We start from the raw sequence: 21,520 nt of genomic DNA, 5'->3' as shown, positions 1-21,520 counted from the left end.
CTGTTTAATAAGCATATCAGGCCCGGTGTTTGTGTGCATGCTGCAGAAGCTGTCAATTCGGGACACTTTTCCGTAGCGTGTCGGTGTGTCTGTCGTTGTGTGTTCAGGGTTGGACAGGACCAGAAAATAGGCCCAGCCACCAAAACACGTGTGCCACCATTGGAAAAGCAGAGAGCTAAAAAGTGGTGCAGATTTGGAAATCGCAGCATTTTGAACTAACAAAGACAGGGACTATAAGTGTTTGGCAAGGTATGAGAGAGGCTGCAAACATACGTGCTTGCTGCAGGCAATGTTTGAGGTAATATCAGGGAAATTACAGTAAAACGGGCCATCAAACAGGCCAACAAACAGCCAAGAATAGGCCCATATACTGACCTGTCGGACCAACCCTTCGGGAATTGTAAGTTTGTCCCGTCAGACTAAACCTTCCTTCGAACACTGTTAGCTTTTCTGCGTGCAGTAAACGTGAAGGGAGCGGTTTGTTATCGCTCGATGGCCGACGCGAAATTTGCATAAACAACGTCAGTCGCGTAGAGAGAAACCAATGCAGTTGTTAATGTGCTGCGAGGTACGTACGTGGACGTAAGACGTAAGACGCGCCGTCAAAGGTCTGCGCACATGGTGGTGGCTGGGGCACGGGATATCAATCTGGAGGAATGGACGGGAGTGTTGTACTCACGTTGAGGACTAGGCCTCAGGTTCAATGGGGGAAAAGTAAGTTTTAATACAATTTTCTAGATACATCGAATCTAACAGTCCGACTCTAAAATACATCGAACTTACAACAGGCAAATCAATTGAATATATTTGGTTTTTATTTCATCTTTAACCTTCACCTTATTTTAGATTAAATTAATTACTGACCTAAACACAACCCTTACACCCACTGTTATACCATTGGTTGATTTAAATGAATTAATCACCTGTTGTGGCTGTCCATCTATCCACACTACATCACCCCAATCAAATATTAATACTAAACCCAACCGTTTCCCTCTTTAAAACATATTTTAACTTATTTCAATTTAAAGTAACCGTTACCAAACCCTAAGGTCTACTGAAATCATGTTCCAAACGTAATATAAACTAATTAAATTTAAAGTACATAACAATAAACTTTAATAATTTTTTACTTTAATTGTAAATATATTAAAATATGAAACCTATCCATTAATTAATTTATTTTAATTAAATTTCACCCAAAACTTAATGTGAACATTCATTCTTACAGTTAAATAAAATTCCTTGCTGTAATATGCTTTGTAATGTAAATGAAATTAAATACAATTAAACTAAATACTTTTATCCTTAATTACTTTAGGTTAAATAAGTAACCCTAACTTTTATTAATTTTAAGTTATACAAATTTGAATTAACCCTTAATTAAATTAAAGTACCTTTACATTTAATTAAATGCTATGTGCCTGCATTCACTGTAGTGGTAACATCGATGTAAGCGTCAATGTGTGATCCCTTGATGGAGTGCCATTAATGTGGGGGCACACCCACATCTGCAACAGGTATAATAGCCAGGTTGGGGAATTTCAGTGCGCTGTGGTGAGATGAAGGTAGTTGAAGGTCTCTTGTGCAGGGCCGGACTGGGAACCACAACCAGCCCTGGCAAAGTGCTCGGCCGACGGCCCTGTAACAAAAACGGCCCCCAGGGACCCAAAACCGGCCCCCACTTGTGCGGTGCACCGGGGGATTGCCCAGTGCTCGCTACGGCCAGTCTGGCCCTGCTCTTGTGCTATTTTCTTTCTCCGTTTGTAGTCCTATAGTAAACCTAGTTTAGAAACTGTTATTATACCAATTTCCTGCTGTTACGTAACATAATTATCAAAAGTATGTCTAGAAATTTAATTCTTTGCCCAAATCCCCTCACCTTTATTTTTGGTCTAGCCAGTTTGTTCTTCTGGACCCCGTGTTGGTGACACACACTGAGGAGTTTGGTTCCACTACACGTTTGTGGCAGCGCATTTATTCATTACTGTGTAGTTGTTTGTACTACTTGCACTGATATCCATTCTGTATAGATGTACTATGCGGATGAATGGTCTAGAGGAGAGTCAAGACATATTCCAATTCCCCGCTATGCTTGCCCACCTCTAGTTGCTGGCATGCACAAATTCATACACTGTTGTATCAGGTTCTTTGTGCAATAGTTTCTGTGAGACAGCACTGGGTCTGATTGGCTTTGCCCTCGTGACACCATGGGGCAGTTTTATCAAGAATTCATGCAACACAAGCAGCCACCTTGCTGCTCTGTGTGCCTTGGTGCAAGGGTGCCTGCATTGTAGGCAGGATTCTTTTTGTGCACGAAGGGGCACCTTCCTGGACAAAAACAATCCTCAGAGGCATTTTCCTCTTTTCTATGTGTGCTGCAGAATGAAGCACACATAGAAAGAGGAAACAGTGAGGAGAAATAAACATATTTCTCCTCGTTGCACCACACCTGGGGAGGCACAGCATTTTTAAGCATTCACAGGTCTAGTAATGTGGGTTTTTTTGAAGACCGAACTTCAAGTCCGTTGGAAATGTTAAAGGAAGGCGATAAGCATCTACATATACCCCCTCATTATTAAAGATGCTGTCACAAAAACCCTTGGTGTACCTCAATCAAGAGACGTTGGATTTAATAATTTTAAGTACCAAGGAGGATTATTTTTCCTTGGATTTGAACCAAACATGGGAATTTGAATTGATCTTACATGTGTGATCCCTCCATCTGTGTCTCTTGATCTTAAAAAGAAATGAGATTCAGTTCTTACTGGATTCCAATATTGAGATACGAGTCCATTTTAGGACCTTCTCACCACAGCTATTGGTCTTTGATTGATTTCTATTCTGAGCTCTTGTTTAAGACCGTATTTGTGTTTAGTCCTGAAGAAGGTGGCAACTATCTACTTGTTCCATTGAAACGTGTCTACGTATTCTGTGTACTAAATCTTTCCAACATCATTAAACGGTAGATGATAGGTGATGCTGCCTGCGCGAAGCGCTAAGCCCACAATGCTTTAAAAATTTTTTTTATTGAATTTGAAAGTCACTATTTTTAGTTACGACATGATGCACTAAATTGTAAAAACTCTAACTCACTCACCGTGCCAAAACCCGCCGCCTTCCAGCTCGACTCTCTTCCTGGTAGAAGCCACCACCCGAGGGCCAATCAGAGAGGAGGGGGAGGGGCTGAGGCTGCCGAGGGATATAAATGTCAGGTTATAACACAGCGCGCCTACCTGAACTACAACTCCCAGGTGCAACGGGCCTTAGACTACGTCTCCCATGAGCCTCTGCTTACGGGCGGAATATAGCCGGTTCCGGCAGGGAGGCGAGTGTACTTGATTGCGTGGAGTCCTTGCGGGAGCGGCTGGCTCTCAATTTAGGGAGTTCCTTGAGGCGGTGTCGGGTAAGATCAGGCGTCTGTTGATGTAAGACGTTCTGCTTTGTACCTTGTACCGCGTTTCTGCTTTGGCGTTTGTTTTGGAACTTTTACGAAGAGCGGTTCGCTCTTGAACCTTGGCGGGTGTTTCAGTTGTCTCGCTTGTTTTGTGATTACTGAAGGCGTTCCTCCTTTCTGGGTGAAAGTGAACTTGGTGGGACGCTGGTGTTTTCGGAAGTTGAGTTGGTCGTTCAAGTGGCGGAATGCAGGGGGGGCTCCTCCGCATTGCCGTCATGAACACATGACATTTGGATTGAACATTCTGGTGGATTACAAATACCGAAGCGGAAGGCGGTGGTGTTTGAACTACGCCCTACCTTGTTTGGTTGTATTTGAACTTGGAGAATTACACATTTGCTTCCAATCTGTTTTGATGAAGGAATCGATACCGGTTGCACAGGTACAGACTTGGATACCTCTTTTGTTTTGCAATACTTTAATTCCAATTTACAAGAACGCTGGATTGTAGTCAAGAACAGTGACTACTCATTATTGGCGTTTATATGTATGAATTCTAAACTCCACAAGGGTATGTACTTGCTTAGCATTCCCTACATTGGACTAAGTCTCGAAGTGACGATAGTGTATTCTAACTGTGGGCTTTGTGTTGTTTTAAGGAAGTAAGGCGATGGGAGTATGTCACTGCATGGATGCTCAGAAGCATAAACAGTTCAGGTGATAACCCATCCTATTAGCGAGAATTTAATGAGAGTAGGTTTGATGAAATGTACTAACCTGTTGTGTATTTGTTTTACAGCTTCCATTTCCCTGCTGTCCCTTTCCTTTCCCGTTTGTTTCCCCTTTGGGTTTTTTTCCCTCACCGTATCGCCTGAACACCCTGTGTTTACATATCGGGGTGTTTGGGAGGTCCGGAGGTGGAGCTTTGTTACGGCGAACGGATCCTGTTACGGCGAACGGATCCTGCAGAGTGCCAATCCTGACAGAATCAAGTACCCAAGACTTACACTCTGCCCGGTCCGTTCGTGGTAATAATGGCGTCCATGGAGGATGTGTTACAAAATCCCTTTAACGCCTCCTCCACTGCATCTTCCATACAGGTGACGGTGCCTCCACCCATTCCTTAGGCCAATCCTGAAAGATTCTCAGGCGATCCTCGTAAGATACAGGCTTTTCTAACCCAGATATTGCTGCATTTTTCGTGCAAACCAGCTTCGTTCCCTACCAACCACTCAAGGGTAGCTCTCGCCATTTCCTACTTAGTGGGAGATGCGGCCAATTGGGCTGTGCCTTTAGTTAAAAATAATGATGCCATCTTGTCAGACTGGTCTGCTTTTAGGACAGAATTCAAAAGGGTTTTCGACCGCAGGGCTACGTCCTTTAGTGCAGACAAGGAACTCCTAGAACTAAGGCAAGGAAAAGGCGAGTTGATTACATATTTGACCGCTTTCAACAGACTGGTGGCTGAGGCTGAATGGCCTGAAGAGAAAAGGATGTCCCTTTTCTATCAGGGGTTGAAGGAGGACCTAAAAGATATGGTGGCTCAAATTGATCCACAGCCAAGAACATGCATGGACATGATTAATCTGGCATTAAGATTAGATAGTCGGATGACAGAGAGGGGGGGTCTAGGAGAAGATGGGGAAAAAGGATCATTCAGTTTTGATCGCTCCCCTCGTAAGGCACCTGGAGGGATGGAAAACAGCCCCGAACCTATGGACTTAGGAGCCCTCAGAGCCCGTTGTCTAGAGAAGAGAGAGAAGTCAGGAGAACGCAGGGTTTATGTATGTACTACGAGAAGAAGGGGCATTACGTCAGAGAATGCCCCTCCAAGCCCAAGACATCTAGTGCTACTAGATTTAAGAAAGTAGCTGTTTCGTCCACAGTGTCTGAGACAGAGCAAATGGAGAATAAGAGACCAGGGGTGGAGGGAGAGCTGGAGTGGAAACTCACTTCTCTATCCACTGTTGGAATAGGTGTAACAGAATCACATCTTGTCATAGGCATGACGCTTGAATGTGAGCAAGAGCTCCATCAGGTTTTGGTAATGTTAGACTCCGGAGCAACAGGTAATTTCATTGACGATGGTCTGGTGTCTCGCCTGGTCCTACCACGTATCCCGAGAGAAAACCCCGAGGAAGTCTTAGCGGTAGACAGGCAGCCGTTGAAATCAGGACACATAACAGATAGGCCTACCTCGCTGGTTCTATCTGTTAGGATGCAAGGGAACATACACTCTGAGCTGTTATCCCTGAATATCATAACTGCTCCGCAGTATGAGGTAATCCTAGGCATGCCCTGGTTAAGTCATCACAATCCTGTTGTGGATTGGAAGACTAAGACGTTTAAGTTCTTGCCCGAGTTTTGCCAGGATTATATGGTGCCTAGTCCCTCTGCTCATGTGGCTGTTCTGACCACCCCATACTTGGCGGCTACAGCGGTGGAAACGAACGTTCAACTCCCCGAAGAATACAGTCTCTACAGAGATGTATTCAGTGAGACTAAAGCTGAAACATTACCCCCCCATAGGGAGTACGATTGTCGCATTGATCTGGTGGAAGGGGCCACGATACCTACTTGCAGGGTATACGCTTTGTCTGTGTCGGAAACCACACACTTAAAGGAGTATATAGATCACTACCTTCGCTTGGGGTTTATCAGGCCTTCCCCCTCCCCTGCGGCCTCCCCTCTTTTCATTTTTGCGAAAGCCAATGGGGACCTACGGGCTTGTGTGGACTATCGCGTCTTGAACAAAAACACCGTACGCAACCGTTACCCTCTCCCCCTCATTTCTGTTTTGCTCAACCAGGTGAGAGAAGCCAGGATCTACACCCGTTTGGACTTACGGGGGGCTTATCACCTGGTCAGAGTACGCGAGGGGGATGAGTGGAAGACGGCGTTCAAGACGCGATATGGTCTATACGAGTATTTGGTGATGCCCTTTGGGCTTTGTAATGCCCCGGCGGCGTTCCAATTTTTTTATAAATGATGTCTTGAAGGATTATGTGGACCACTTCGTGGTGGTGTATATCGATGATATACTGATATACTCCCAGGATGTATCTTGCCATACGGATCAAGTAATAAAAGTATTGGAGAAGTTGCGAGAACATCGCTTGTTTGTGAAACTGAGTTAGTGTGAGTTTGGTGTTCACTAGGTGGAGTTCTTGGGAGTGAATCTCAGTCCTACAGGTTTACAGATGTCGGAAAGGAAGGTCCAGGCGGTTCAGGAATGGCCAGCCCCAAAAAACGTGCGGGAAGTACAACGTTTTTTGGGGTTCGCCAATTATTACCGCTGTTTCATTGTGCAATTCTCACAAACAGCTGTACCCATAACTAGATTGTTGAGGAAAGGGGCAACGTTTGTATGGACCAGAGAGGCAGATGAAGCTTTCAAGACCCTGAAAAGAGCCTTTATTACGGCTCCTGTGTTGGCACACCCTGTAGTTGAACAACCTTTTGTGGTAGAAGCCGACGCTTAGGATGAAGCGATAGGGGCTGTATTGTCTCAGAGAGATCCACTTACTGGACAGCTCCATCCTGTAGCGTACCTTTCCAAAAAGCTGAGCCCTGCGGAGACCAACTGGAACTCCCTGCCTCTGGAAATCAGATCCAGCACTGACCTCATGAGTTTCCACAGACTCCTGAAGACTTGGCTTTTCAAACTGACATACTAATAACACCTTAGTACAATTCCCTTAGAGTAGCGCCAAGAAACAACCTGGTGTATGTGCGCTCTACAAATAATTTTAACAACATAACAACAACAACATTATTACTTTTAACATCATATAACTTGTACAATGATTATAACAGATTAGTTACCTTGGAAAAGACATGTGTTGTGTAGGAGAGTAGGGTCTTCTTCCTATGGTTACCCCCACTTTTTGCTGCGTTTCACTGGTTTTTCGACTTTAGTCTGGCTGTGGCCCTGCTAATCAGGACCACAGCCTAGCTGTTCTCTCTCTAAATTGATAGCATGTACTTTAGGTACATCCCAGATTGGTTACTGGGTTACCCTTGTGAGTCCCTGTATATGGTACCTTAGGTACCCAGGGCATAGGTACCCCAGAGGCCTACCAGGGGCTGAAGCATGTATTATGCCACCCCTGGTTAGCTTTCCACTTGCAGGCTGGGTAAGGTGGTGTAAGCACCCCTTACTTAGATATAGTATACCTATATCTACCTTTACATTTAGACACATAGGGCCAGATGTAGGTATCCAAATACCGGTCGGTAACGGCCGAAAATACCAATTTTCGGCCGTTACCGACCGGTATTTGGATACTGAGATGTAGGGCCACCTAAAATACAGATTCGGTAATTTTACCAAATCGGTAATTTTACCAAATCTGTATTTTGCGATGTAGGTAGCACTGTAATCAGTGCTACAGGGCTTTAAGAATTCGTTATTTACCACTAACTAGAAGTTGGTGGTAAATAATGAAAAGCCTTGGAAAATAATTTTTTTTGCTTTTCAATTGCTGCCATGATGCAGACTTACATGCACCCATACACGATTGAGGGGTGCAACAGGGTGTCAAAGTGACACCCTGCCACCCTTCAATGTTTCCCCCAATTAACGAATCGGTATTTACCGAGTTGGTAATTGACATTCATTCCTATGGGCCTACAGGCCCATAGGAATGAATGGCAATACCGAATTGGTAAATACTGATTCTGTAATTACCGAATCTTACCGATTTGAAAAAGAGAAATTACCTACATCCTATTTACCTACTCTTGAATACCGAATCGGTATGATTCGGTATTTAAGAGTAGGTAAATCGAGATTACCTACATCTGGCCCATAGTAACCTATAAGTCACTCCTATGGCAGGCCTTGACAATCCTGAAGGCAGAGTGCTTGGTTTTATGTGAGAGGGTGCCCTAGCATGAGCTGAGCCCCTCTGCAGCTTTCTGAACCATCTTCTTATAGCTGTTCTATGATATAGCCATACCATATACTCTTAAGTGCAATATAATCCTCGCGGTTAATATTAACTTTGGTTTGGCTTTATCGAAACATGTCGTGTTTGGTGTCAAACACTTTGGAATACTAACCCCCCGCCAGTTCTTGCGACGGGGGTAGCATTCCACCTTTCTAGAGGGAGAAGACATGTACACACTGGCATACACGATTAAAGTTAAACAGAGCCCCAGCATCACAGAATGGATGCTGCTGCCACAGACACGAGTCTGCCCTCCTGCTGCTGGACGAAACTCCGGCAGGGGAGGCCTGGACAATAGGTTTCCCAGACAGGCTTTAGTGTATTGGGGTAGGGTGGGTTACATTCAGTGAATGATTTTCAGACATAGCCTGGGGCCGCAAGGTCCTCCATGGATTTCCCAGTTCAAACCAGTTGCTGGGGCACTGAGCCCCAGCTCTGGTGCGAAACTGGACAAAGGGGAAGGGATGTAACCACCCCCTCCCCAGGTCCTCTCATAGGTGGGACCTTAGAGTTAGTCCAACCCCTAAACTTACTATAAGAATAGGAGCCAAGTCCCTAGGACTTTAGATTACCCTGGACGAATCTCTGCAACATATATCTTGGACCTTCGACATTCCATATCGACTGGAAGACGGAAGAAATCTCCCTTGTGGTCAAGGATTGACCACCCTGTTCAAACAGGCACCAAAAGCATCTTTGCCGCTCTGCATTTTCGAGGCTCCCGCCGGATCCCGAAGAATCTGCAACACAGGACATGGACTTCCAGACATCTCTGAGGCTGACCCGAGGTCCCAGCAAAGCTGAGACCCGTAGCTGACACGAGAGACGTGGGACCGGAACTCCTGGACATCCTGCATTTTTGCAACTGCACCTACTTCCCGAGGTATCCCGAAGTTGTGCATTGGGGTATTTGAAGCCCCTGCCCTGAGCACCTTTTGCACCGAAGCTCAGAGGCCTACACTACACGAGTGTTCCGGGGGCCCACTTTGTGCATTTCCGCTCAAGGCTCCTTCAAGGTTCCTAGACCGTTGGCTAGTGAGCCCCAACGAAGGCCAAGCCTTGATTTCTTGAGCTTTCTTGATTGCTCCAGATATGTTCTGACTCCCCTCCAAAGGAGGAGTCCCCCAGACCTTGCTGGTCTGAACCGAAGCCAATCTTGTCATCTTGCGTGGGTTGCTGTTGCCAAGGCTTGTTTGGTCCAATCCGGATTCCGACGCTGCAGCACTCGACATCCTTCGTGGGACAGCTCGAATCCAGCTGCTGGTTGTTGTCGACGCCTCCTAGTCCTCGTGGCTGAAGAGTCAAGCTTCACCGCTTTCACCTGAAATCACCCGACATCGGCCGGCATCTTCTCCTCGCCATCCTGGTCACTAGCTAGTGACCCAGACTCTGTCCCTTCTGCTTTCAGGTTCTTCACATCTCTGATTCAACCTTGGATCCACCCGGACACTTTTCCTCTGGTCGCCTACAGCATTTCTTTGCAGCTCTCCATTGGAATCGACGAGGAAACCCGACACCAAAAGACACCTATGCACCCGGCTTCCCTGGGTGAGGTAACATGAGTACTCCGGTGCTCCCGTGGGTCTTGACTCTCGAAGTGACCTAGTCTAAAAGGGTTCCATCGTAGTTCACCTCTAAGTGCCCTTATTTTTTAAAATTGTAACTTGTTCGTTCTCCATAGAAAGTCAATGGTGATCCGCGGCTGTGTTTAGACACTGTACGCGTCCCCGGGGGGGCCTCCTGCGTCCCTACCTTGGGTGGTTCCTGGTTGCCTCAGCGGTTCTACAGGCCCTAGGCCTGCTTTCTATCCCTCATGTGGTTCTTATACCACTATTTTAGTATATGGTTTGAGGGGCCCCTAGGGCATAACGTATACTGTGCAACTTATCGTATGCTAATTAAGTTCTTTGTATTGTACTTTTACCTCTGACCTCATAAAGAGTCCAGAGGGGTTGTGTTTCGAATAAATACATATATATTTGATATATACCTTGTGTGGTGTGCTTTCATTTGATCATTCAAGAGATTATAACTGGTAAAACAATTTGCTTAAATCGCCTCTAAGTCTTAGCCTGAAGGCTGCTCTCCACAGCTACCACTTGGATAGATTTCTACAAGGTTGACTTTACAACCTACCATCATTAAGGGTCGTTTGGACTGGTGCAAGGTGCCCACTAGAATAGTGGACATCATATGCCAGGCCAACTTCTCACATGTTGTGTCTTAAGTGTCTCTGCCCTTTCTGTTGTTTTAAACATTTGTTTTTAGTTTTCTATCTTATTATTTTCTTTGTGTCATATTGTGGGGTTATTATTTTTAACATTTTTTGAAATTATGCCAAACTAAGTGTTTTTAACTTTCTCTATGACAATAGGATTATCGATGTAATGCTGATATAGAGTTTATATGTGTGATTTATAAATCTGGTACAATGCTGGCACACACGTCCTTCATGCTCGGTACATTCTGACACTTATGTGGTACAAGTTTTGCTTGCAGACACAGAGTAGGGCTGCAAGCCTGCTATAGTAAGTGTTTGAGGTATACATGAGTGTGTATCATTGACTTCCCAAGGGGAGATTTCATTTTACTGTTTAAAACGGTGCTCCGTCCCCTTAGTTTGTGGGGCCCCTCTCTCTCTTGTTTCAATATTTCAATAAATATGGGAACGTGCCAAAATCCATAGGTGAATGTGTGGGAACACCATGCTCCACCCATGGAATGCCTCCCTGGGGCAGTAATGCAGGATAGCAATTTGCGCTGCCTTGTTTTTGCTGTAGAGTATGCTTTAAGGAGTTAAGCAAGTACTAAAAAATAAAAATCTTTGCTCATATCATATTAATGGTGTTAAAATATATAAATAAAGAAACCATTTATTGCTACCGAAAGTTTCACTATCAGACGCGTTATTTGATCAAAATGTGAGCATTTGTGGACAGTTGCCATGTTAAGACAAACCCTGTTTGTTTGCAGCAGTGTTAGCCTTAACAGTGACCTTTTGGCAAGACGTCTAATAAAGATTTAGTAATATGATTTCAATGTGTTTTTGGATGATAGTAGCTACTCAAATACGTCAGTGAGACTTCTCATGAAGGTTTAAATCAGATTTAAATGTGTTAATGGAAGATAGCAGCTGCTCAAATACGGCGATGAGGAAGGAACATGTAGGTGAATTTGCCAGCATTATCCCTTGATAAAATATCGGTGAACTGGTCAAAATGACAAGGAACGAAAGTGTGCTACCTCGATATTTGATACACCCGCTTTGGACTCTTGGGTGGGGGGGAGGGGGAGACACTGAGGACTCGGTCCCCCACAAACCTGCCTGCTAGGAGGTGGGGCCACTGCTACAGCACTGACTGAGCACCATAAAACATATCGCATCAGCCTGGGATGCCGATTATGGACTCTCACTTCTGTTTTGTACTGCTTTGGCTCCCTCAAGTGGGCAATCGGTGCAACAAATATGAAAACTCTGTGATACTGGGTTTAAACCGGGCCAGCTAATTTTCAACCGGTAGGGTGCTGTCGGGCACAATCAGGTTTAACCGATTTCCAGACAGCCTAATTATTTTGTTCATGACCTCATAAGAGAGTTGCAGAAAAATCTAAATTATTATAACTATCATAAATTTTTTTTAATTAGAATTCAATACAAGGGTAAAAACAATTTAAGTTAAAATACAATAACAACCTGCCTTGGTCGAAGGAGCCATAATGCAAGAACCTCTGCTCGACATTTCTATAAGACATGTGATGGGTCATGGAGGTATACAATGTTCAATATTCAAAACTTCTTACTTCCCAATAACAAAATTCAAGACGCGGGCTCCCAGTCCTGAGTTGGAAACTCAAGTCATTAAGCTCCGTTATACATTCTTTAGGTTTATTAAGGCAGGCTGCTTCCATTAAGCTGAATGCTGGTTGGCCAGTGTATTGCAGGCTCTGCGCTTTAAGTCACTGACTTCCCATACAAGTGAGGGGAACATGCCTGCATTCCTCTGTTCCTGTTCATTCCAGTGGTGGAGGCACAGGGGGACAGCGCAGATGTGAGAAGCAGCACTTACTTCACTAATATGTGCAGGAGGTGGGTAGTCTGACATAGTCGACCAGCAGAGGAGGTGTGGTATCCATGGGGTGAGTAACCTGACATTCTGTTGTTTGTAGGTAGAGATGAGGATAGCTAGTAGAGTATGCATGCTTGCGTGTGTACATGCTATTTGAGTGTATGTTTGCAAAATTATATTCCAATTGCCTGTGAGAGTATTTATATGCTATTGGTGGTCGTTCCCTTACATTTGATGTCCAGTTCCTATTGCCATCTGCTGACCACTGCCATATGCATCTTTTGACCACTTCGTCCCCATACAGTCATCTGGTTGACATGTTTTATATAGGCAGTCTACATATTGTGGTGGCATCCTGCTCGGGATGGCTCCCCTTGGAATGTTGTTGGCATTTTAGACATAATGCTGACCCACTTGCCATATTATGAACATGTTATCCCTGAGCTTTAGACTCCCTCCACCAAACAGTTACCAGTCAGGCCATCCGATGGCCATCTTGGCATAAGGTGGATATTGCTAACATTTGGTGGCTTCCATAGCGAATGATGGACAATACAGATAGATGATTGTGGTACATAGTCATGTGAGAGAAGTTATTTCCTTATGAGACAGTAGTGCATGTGAATATGTAACAAAAGTTATTAGTGGAGGGCTACAGTCATAGATTTACAACATGAAAAGTTGTTATGTAGAGGATGATAATAGTACTTTTGTAAAATAACAAGCTTTTGTTAAGGAAAATTGATCCAACTTGAAAAGGAAGTATTTTGAAGCAAAATCTGCGTATTTCCAGAAATCCTCAAACCAGGATTTTGGGGGGGGGGGGGGGGGGGCAAATGAGTGCTTTTCAGTAATATATTTAAAGCTTGGGTGATCATTCAAGCTGGATTGAGGTACACCTTCTGCTGATGTTATTTCCTTAGTGCAAGAGAGCACTGGCTGCTATGGAATATGGAGACATGTCATCATTTATATTATTGAAGATTTTAAAGAGATTATCATCAACACTACTGTTGAAGGCCAACGTTTGTAAGACCAGTCGGAGCATGTGAAGTCTGTCTTCTCTACATCATAGCTCCGCTGTCTGTTTTAAAATATTATAGGTAGCTATGTCAAATTTCTTACATAGATATTTGACCTGTCTGTGAAATCCTTGGCTTTTTACTCTTTTTTGCGAGATGTTAGACTAAAAAATGCACAATTCTGCCTTCATTTGTACCAGACAATCTTAGGGGTGAAGAAGCCCACCTCATCCACAGCTCTCCTTGAAGGGATCATACTCCTATACCATACCCTGACTGGACTATTTTATGAGTGTCCCATCTGAACCAACTACACCATTATTGCTTTTTAGCTAGCATATTAGTGTAGTTGGAATGTCTAGTGCAAAATGTACTATTGTGCTAAATCTTTCGCATTTTCTTTTAGTGAAGACTTTCCCACGGTCCCCATACAGAGGTTTGGGTAGAGGCTCAAATGTTGTGCATGTCAGCTGTTGCAGCTTGGGACTGACCAACAGGGTTGCAATACTTGAGTTTTTCACTTTTAAGAACAATCTCACTTTCCATACATTGCGCTGGTGACTTGTGACCTTTAGAGCTCGCTTCAGGATAACTGCCATGTAGCTGTGCAAGGTTCTGACTTTTGGCATCTGCAACCCTGTTGACTCATAGGAGCAATTCATGGAGTTGTCTGAGAGCCACAGACGAAGTCCACCTCCCCTAGCCAGGGTTGCCTCCTGGCTGGTTTTATATCAGCATGACCAGCATTTTAAAATCCCTGCTGGTACAAAAATGAGGAAAATCAACTAAAGCAGGTATTTTTCCTCTTATCAGTACGTACTTTCAACAGTAAATATAAAAATAAATCACACTAAAATGTATTCTAGAGCCTCAATGCCCTTTCTATTTTTTTATTTTTTAAAACCTTTATTTGAAAATGCACACAGCTATTCAGCCTGACATCCCGGAGGCAAGGCAGCATGGTGGATCAGGAGAGCAATAGTGCAAAAACATTCGTTACAGTACAGTGCAGGTTGTTTTTATATTTTATATAGGAAGAAACGTAGAACAAAGAAAGTAGAAACGCCAAACGGCGCTAAAGAGTGGCAATGGAGTAGAGGAATCTATCGAGGAGTTGGTAGCGGATAGGAGAGAGCAAGCATTGAATCGCTGATACAGGAGAATGAAGCAGGATAGTAGAGGGGAGGAGGAAAAACAGGATCAGACAGTACAACGTATCACAGTTGGTGTCACAGGCTATGGTGACATATGATCATCTATGGAAACAGACTCCGGCGGCAGGCAAATATCTCCCCGGTAGGCATTCCAGTCCCCCCACACTTTTGTCCATTTCTGGGGCCTACCCCTGGCAACATAGACCGTCTTTTCCCTGAACATGCACCAATCCATGTTGGCCTTCCACTGTACCACCAGGGGAGCCATGGCAGCGCCCCACTTTTGTGCAATGTCCCGTTTAGCCACCATGTTGCCCAGGGTCACCCATTGGGTCTGTGCTACATTGTGATCGGACGGTTCCCAGATGTTGAGGAGACACCTCCGAGCCTCTGCATTCGCCACCACCCCAGTTACTTCGCTCATAATCCTGTGTACACGTCTCCAGTAGGAGGCAATGATTGGGCATTCCCATATAATGTGCAGAAAGGTCGCAAGGGCACCACAGCCACGACGACAGAGCCCGTCGGGCGAGTATCCCATACGCACAAGCCGGGGGCCAGTCACATACACTCTGTGTAGGATCTTGAATTGTACCAGCCGAAAACGAGAGGAGATGGCAACTTCCTTAGGGGAGGACACAGCGCTCTGCCAGTCCTCATCGTCAATCTCCAGGCCGTCACCCAACCACTGATCACGCACTCCAAGGAGAAGGTCGGTGCGGACATTGATTAGTTTTTTATACGACAGTGACATAGCACTATCGGGCATATGGCCATCCAACACTCGGTCTTCCAAGGGGGAGCTCTCTGGAATCGCCCCCTCTGCCGGTTTGGCAGAGAGCAGCGCGTGCCGCAGCTGAGCATAGCGGAAGGACTCCAAGCCGCCCAACTGGTATTCAGCCTGTAGTTGAAGAAAGGTCTTAATCTCACCCCTAGAGATCATGTCGTCAACCCTTGAGATACCTATGAGGTCCCATTTGTCAAAGCCCTTGGTGTGCCATAACCTGCCCAAGATATCAGAGTCATACAGAGGGGTGAATCTGGTCAGCCTGCCCTGCGCCTTTGTGATCGTTCGCCAGATGTGGACCGCCGTCTTCGTTGGACCCGACATCCGCCCATCAAAAGATCTCGAGTACAGTGCCCGGTAATAGTTGCCACCACCCAGGAGCCATCTATCCATTGCATAGCCGGGGCTGTTCACCGGGCCGTACAAACCATGGTTAATAGCCGCCAGTTGGGAGGCCCAATAATACCTACGCACATCCGGCAGTGCAACGCCTCCGTCGTACCACGGAAGCGTGAGCTTCGTGATAGCGACGCGGGGACGGCCATCCCAGAGTAAGGCACGTTGAAGGCTCTCAATCTCCTTAAAATAGCGGGCCGGGACTGGATCTTGGGTGTTCTGCAATGCGTAAAGGAATCGGGGTAAAGACATCATCTTGAATAATGCCGCACGGCCCAGCAGGGAGAGCGGCAGCTTGCGCCAGCTCTCCACATCACCCCGGAGACGCAGGAGAGGAGGGAGCAAGTTATAGTCATATCTCGCCTTCGAGCTCCCGGAGATGTAAATCCCCAAGTACTTAAAACCTTGAGTGGCCAACTGTATGTTGCAGCCTCTGGGGAGGCGCGGTGTGTCCCCCTTTAGGACATACATAGAGGACTTGGCCCAGTTGATAACGAGGCCAGAGTGCCGTCCAAAAAGTCTTAGTACAGCACATGCCACAATGAGTGACTTGCAGGGGGAGGTTAAATAGAGCAGAATATCATCGGCATAGAGGGAGATTCTGTCCTCGAAACCGGGGGCCCAGGTGATGCCATGCAGATCAGGGTGTGTGCGCAGCATGGCCGCAAGCGGCTCAAGAGCAAGGGCAAACAGCAGAGGTGACAAAGGGCAGCCCTGTCTGGTGCCCCTGTGAAGGGCAAAAGACGCCGATAGACGGCCATTAACTGCCACGTTGGCCAGCGGATCGGCGTAGAGAAGTTTTACCCAACCCACAAACACCGGGCCAAAACCGAGCTTCGTCAACACCGCCCAGAGGTAACTCCACTCAAGAGAATCAAAGGCCATTGTGGCGTCAAGGGAAGCGAGGACTGCCGGTTCCTCAAGAGTATGGGCCCTAGCCATGGCGCCGTGGAGTCAACGCAAATTAAGAGCGGTGTTGCGGTGAGGAATAAAGCCCGACTGGTCCGGATGCACTAAGTCACCAATAACTCCAATCAGTCGATTGGCGAGTAGCTTGGCGAGGATCTTAGGCTCAACATTCAGGAGAGAAATGGGACGATAAGAACGACACAGGTCTCTCGGCTTCCCTTCCTTATGGATGACCACAATGGTGGCCAACCTCTGGTCAAGGGGAAGAAGGCCGGCGTCTCGCGCCTCCAAAAACATAGTGCGCAAGTGTGACGAAACCACGTCCGGCCGAATCTTATACAACTCGACCGGGATGCCATTGGGGCCAGGTGCCTTACCCGACCGCAACGAACGGATCGCAAGAGCGATCTCATCTGCAGATATATCTCTGTCCAAATCGTCGCGGTCTTCATCAGAGAGACAGGGAAGGTCAACGGCCGAGAGAAGCGCTGTCGAGTCAGCCTCGGAGCGGTCCGAAGTAGAGGTGTAGACTCCCCGGAAATAATCAGCAAAAGACTCGGCAATGGCTCTGGGGTCAGAGACGCTCACACCGTCGTCGCCCATAATCTCGGGCACGACTCGGCTAGCCATATCCCTCCTGTCCAGCCAGGCGAACAACTTCCCTGCCTTGTCACCAACGTCGTAGATACGACCCTGCTGTTCCTTAGCCAAAGCCAGGGCAGCATTCGTGGCAAGATCGCAATATTCAGACTGTTTGAGGGAAAGGGTGTGTAGGAGAGCTGGGTCGGGCTCGGTCTCCAACTGGGAGTCAAGGCCCATAATCTCCTCCTCGATGCGCACCAAGTCGGCATCTCTGACTCTTCGGGCTTCCGCTATAAGAGCGAAGGCCTCGCCTCTCAAAACAGTCTTAAACGCCTCCCACAGGGTCGCGGCCGAGCCAACCGAACCCTCATTTTCAGATCGATGGCCTTGGCTAGGAGAGCGCGAGTTTTAGGATTGCGGAAATACCAGGGGTTAATCGCCACCGGCCGGTCCGTCAGGATGATGTCAAAGTCAAATGAGACCCATAACGGGGAATGATCCGAAATACCCGCGCCAAAAATCGGGCCTCAGACACGGCAGGCGCATGTGCTGCTAGGGTGAGAACATAATCTATACGAGAAAGACTACCATGCGCGCCGGAATGGAAGGAAAAGTGGCAGAGCGAAGGATGTAAAAGCCGCCAGCTATCCACTAATCCCATGGTCTCAAGGAAGGATGGCAACCACAATTGGGAACCCCGGAGGTCCCTGGGTGGGTGGCGGTCCAAGGAGCCAGGACAAACAGAATTGAAATCACCCCCCACAACCAATAAACCAGCAGGCAAAGTTAAAATGGCACCACCAAGGTCTTGAAAAGTACTAGATTGTAGGCCTGGGGGAACGTAAACCGAAAGTAACGTCAGGGCACGCCCTTCCCATCTTCCCGCCACTGCGGCGTACCGCCCTCGCTCATCAATCAGAGTGACGTCTATCTCAAGTGGAAGGGACGTACGTACAAGGACACCCGCCCCCCGAGAACCCGAAGAGAACCCTGAATGGGCCACCATTTTGTATCCCTTACGATTGAGTGCTTTGCACGTGTTCCCAACCAAGTGCGTCTCCTGCAGAAGGACAACATCAGGCATGTGGCGTTTAAGCAGTTGAATCACAACCCCTCTCTTGATACGGTCACCCAGCCCATTAACATTCCAACTGAGTACTCGCAACTTCCTACCCCCCATCATCATGCCACCCGTCCCATCCACCCCAAACAATCCTCAACAGCAAGTGAAACTTAACATTGTATACGACCCATTGCCTAAGAAAGAAAAGAAAGAAAGAGCAATCAAACGAGAAAACTTGCCCAACTCCACCCCCCACCCTGCACCCCTGCAGCAGACTAAAAAGCCCCCCCAACCAGCAGTGTGCCTGTCGCCCCATAAACTAGACTACGAGAAGCCCCCAGAGGAGTAAGGAATCTCCACGAACACCTCCCGCCACCCTCCATGTAAACGACAGGAGAATTGGCAAAGTCAACGCAACATCAGTATCAACAGTCACATGCAGCCGGGCCACCAACCGCCAAAATCTATGAAGTAGAGCCAAGTCCTATTGATCGGAACCACCAGTCGCGCCTCCATCGTGTTCATCTTGGCCATCTCGACGTTGTGGCAGAGTGTCCAACCAGTCGCTCACATTCTCTGGAACATCAAAAAACAGAGCATGACCATCGTGTTCAATCCGGAGTTTGGCAGGGAACAACATAGAATACTTAAAGCCCATGTCCCTCAGACGCCGTTTCACTCCCGCATAGCTCTGGCGCTGCCTCTGTACAGTCCTGGTGAAGTCCGGATAAAAGTGTATTTCAGAATTCTGGAACTTAAGCGGTCCATGTCTCCTGGATGCCTGTAGGATCGCATCTCGGTCCCGAAAATTGAGGAGCCGTGCAATGATGGGTCTAGGCGCCACGCCCGACTTCGGCGGGCCGCCCGGAACCCGGTGGGCGCGCTCCACTGAAAAGAAATTACTCTGGCCAGAAGGCGCCAGATGTGTCTGCACCAGTTCCTCCACAAAAAGGTCCACTGCCGCTTCCTCCGAGCCTTCCGGGACACCAATGATGCGGACATTCTGCCGCCTGGCACGTCCCTCAAAATCTTCCAGCCTCCTGGAGAAGTGATCGGTGGTCAATCGCAAATTCCGGACCTCAGTCTGTAGGTCCGAGACATCGTTGGTTAGGCTAGAGGTCTTGATATCAAGCGACTTCACACGGTCGTTTGTCTTACCCAGGTCGGCCCTGATAAGAGTGAGATCCACTGCCAAAGTGTCCACCTTGTGGGTCAAGACCTCATGCTGTTTTTGCATTTCGGACCGAATGCCCGCGATGGCCCCCATAACGTCGCCAAGGGTAGGTTCGGACCCACCGGGCGAGCCCGCCTGAGGAGGGTCTCTAGTGGAGGCCACCACATTGGGTGGCGTCCGTGGCTGGACATACCGCTCAATCCTATTCTGTTGTGTCTGGGTCTTGCCCCGGACGCCTTTGTTCGACGTCTTGTCGGGGTCTCCTCTGCCCGCCATGACCGGTCCGATGAGAACAAAGGGTCACACCGCCCAAGCTAGAGCCAAGTGTACCGAACCAGGATCGAAGTCGATATTCAGACCAGGCCGATGATAGATGGCGCCTCGATCACAAGCACTCCACCAGATGGGACCTCGAGCAGCCACTTCGCATTCCAGTCGTGCGGAGTGGCGGAGATCCAGGAGACAATGGCACGTCACTGGCACGAACTTTCACTCGACGTATCTCAGCGTAGGAACCACCGATTTAGAGGCGGAAAGCGGCTCCCACGTCAGTGACCATTCACGAAGTAATATCCACCAACGTGGATCAGGATTTCGAACAGGATATTTGCGGAGGATTGGAGGGTCCGCGGAGCTCCGAGCTTACGCGGCCATCTTGGTTGCCCGCGAAGCTCCTCCCCCTCAATGCCCTTTCTTGATAATTAAAGTAAACCAAGACAGAAATGCTAGTTTTAAAATGAATACAGATTATTTCATATAAAGTTCTACTTAAGAATCAGGTCTGGGCCGTTGCAGAATCTTAAAATATGAAAGGATAGACTGTATTGTTCTCTGGGAAAGGTGGAAACCCTACTTGTGCCAGAAGGTTCTGCATTCTACCTTCAGACATTGTGGTGTGACGCTGGTGGGGTGTGTCTGTGCGTGTCTCAAGATAAACATGTAAATAAGTGCTGGTCAGAGAATGTGCAGGGTATTTTTTCAAATTGACTATGTGCATGTGGTGTTGGAGCAACACAAAAAGATGATGGACGGGATGCTGAACATTGTCAAGCATTCACCCCCAGTCACAGATCTGGGTTAAATCCATTGTTCTTTTGCTTGCCACACCACCCCAGTTTGGACCCAATCATATGCAAATCAGTCTTGACCCTGCTCCCCATGGCAATAGCCCAGCCGGAACTGTCAGACCAGGTCCTCCCTAGACTGGGAAAAAAGCATCCTGGGAGCGTTTTCTGGGTATCACCCCATATCAGCCAGGCTAGCTTGAATCCAGTGGCATAGCGAGCATGGTATCCTCGTCTGGGCATACCCCTCCCTTAAGGGCGACATATGCCAATACAAAAAGATGATGGATGGAATGCTGAAAATTGTCAAGCATTCATCCCCAATTACATATCTGGGTTAAATCCATCGTTCTTTTTCTCACCATGCCACCCCAATTTGGACGCAGCCATAAGCAAATCAGTCTTGACCCTGCTCCCCGTGGGAACAGTCCAGCCCAAACTGCCAGGCCAGGTCCTCCCTGGACCGGAAAACAAGCATCCTGGGATCACTTTTGGGTTAGGACTGTTCCGATGGGGAGCAGCGTCAAGACTGATTTGCATATGGCTGGAGCCAAACTGGAATGGCATGATAAGCAAAAAAAACTATCCATTTAGGCCCAGGTCTCTGTACCTGAGGTGAATGTTTGACATTGTTCAGTATTCTGTCCATCAATTGTTCTTTTTATGTTTGTCGCCCTAAGTGGTACAGGTATGCCCAGACGTTGGTCCCCTGCTCTCCATGCCACTGGAGTCAAGCTAGCCTGGCTAATGAGGGGTGATAACCTAAAACCGGTCCCAGGAAGCTGGTTTCCTGTCCAGGGAGGACCTGGCCTGGCACTTCAAGCTGTACTGTTCCCATGGGGAGCAGGGTCAAGACTGATTTGCATATGGCTGGGTCCAAACTGGAATAGCATGGTGAGCACAAAAAAACCCGATGGATTTAGGCCCAGATTTCTGTACTGGGAGTAAATATT

General features: G+C 47.2%; 1 protein-coding gene across 2 annotated transcripts in view; it reads right to left on the bottom strand.

Moving 5' to 3' along the window:
• The window catches only part of C7H20orf204 (chromosome 7 C20orf204 homolog), a 117,890-nt gene that overhangs the window by 24,617 nt on the left and 71,753 nt on the right, over positions 1 to 21,520 (bottom strand). The window lies entirely within an intron of this gene.

The sequence above is a fragment of the Lissotriton vulgaris genome, chromosome 7 (assembly GCF_964263255.1).
Source record: "Lissotriton vulgaris chromosome 7, aLisVul1.2, whole genome shotgun sequence".
Taxonomy (NCBI): domain Eukaryota; kingdom Metazoa; phylum Chordata; class Amphibia; order Caudata; family Salamandridae; genus Lissotriton; species Lissotriton vulgaris.
The sequence above is the reverse complement of the archived record's forward strand: the minus strand, read 5'-3'. Positions and strand labels throughout refer to the sequence as shown.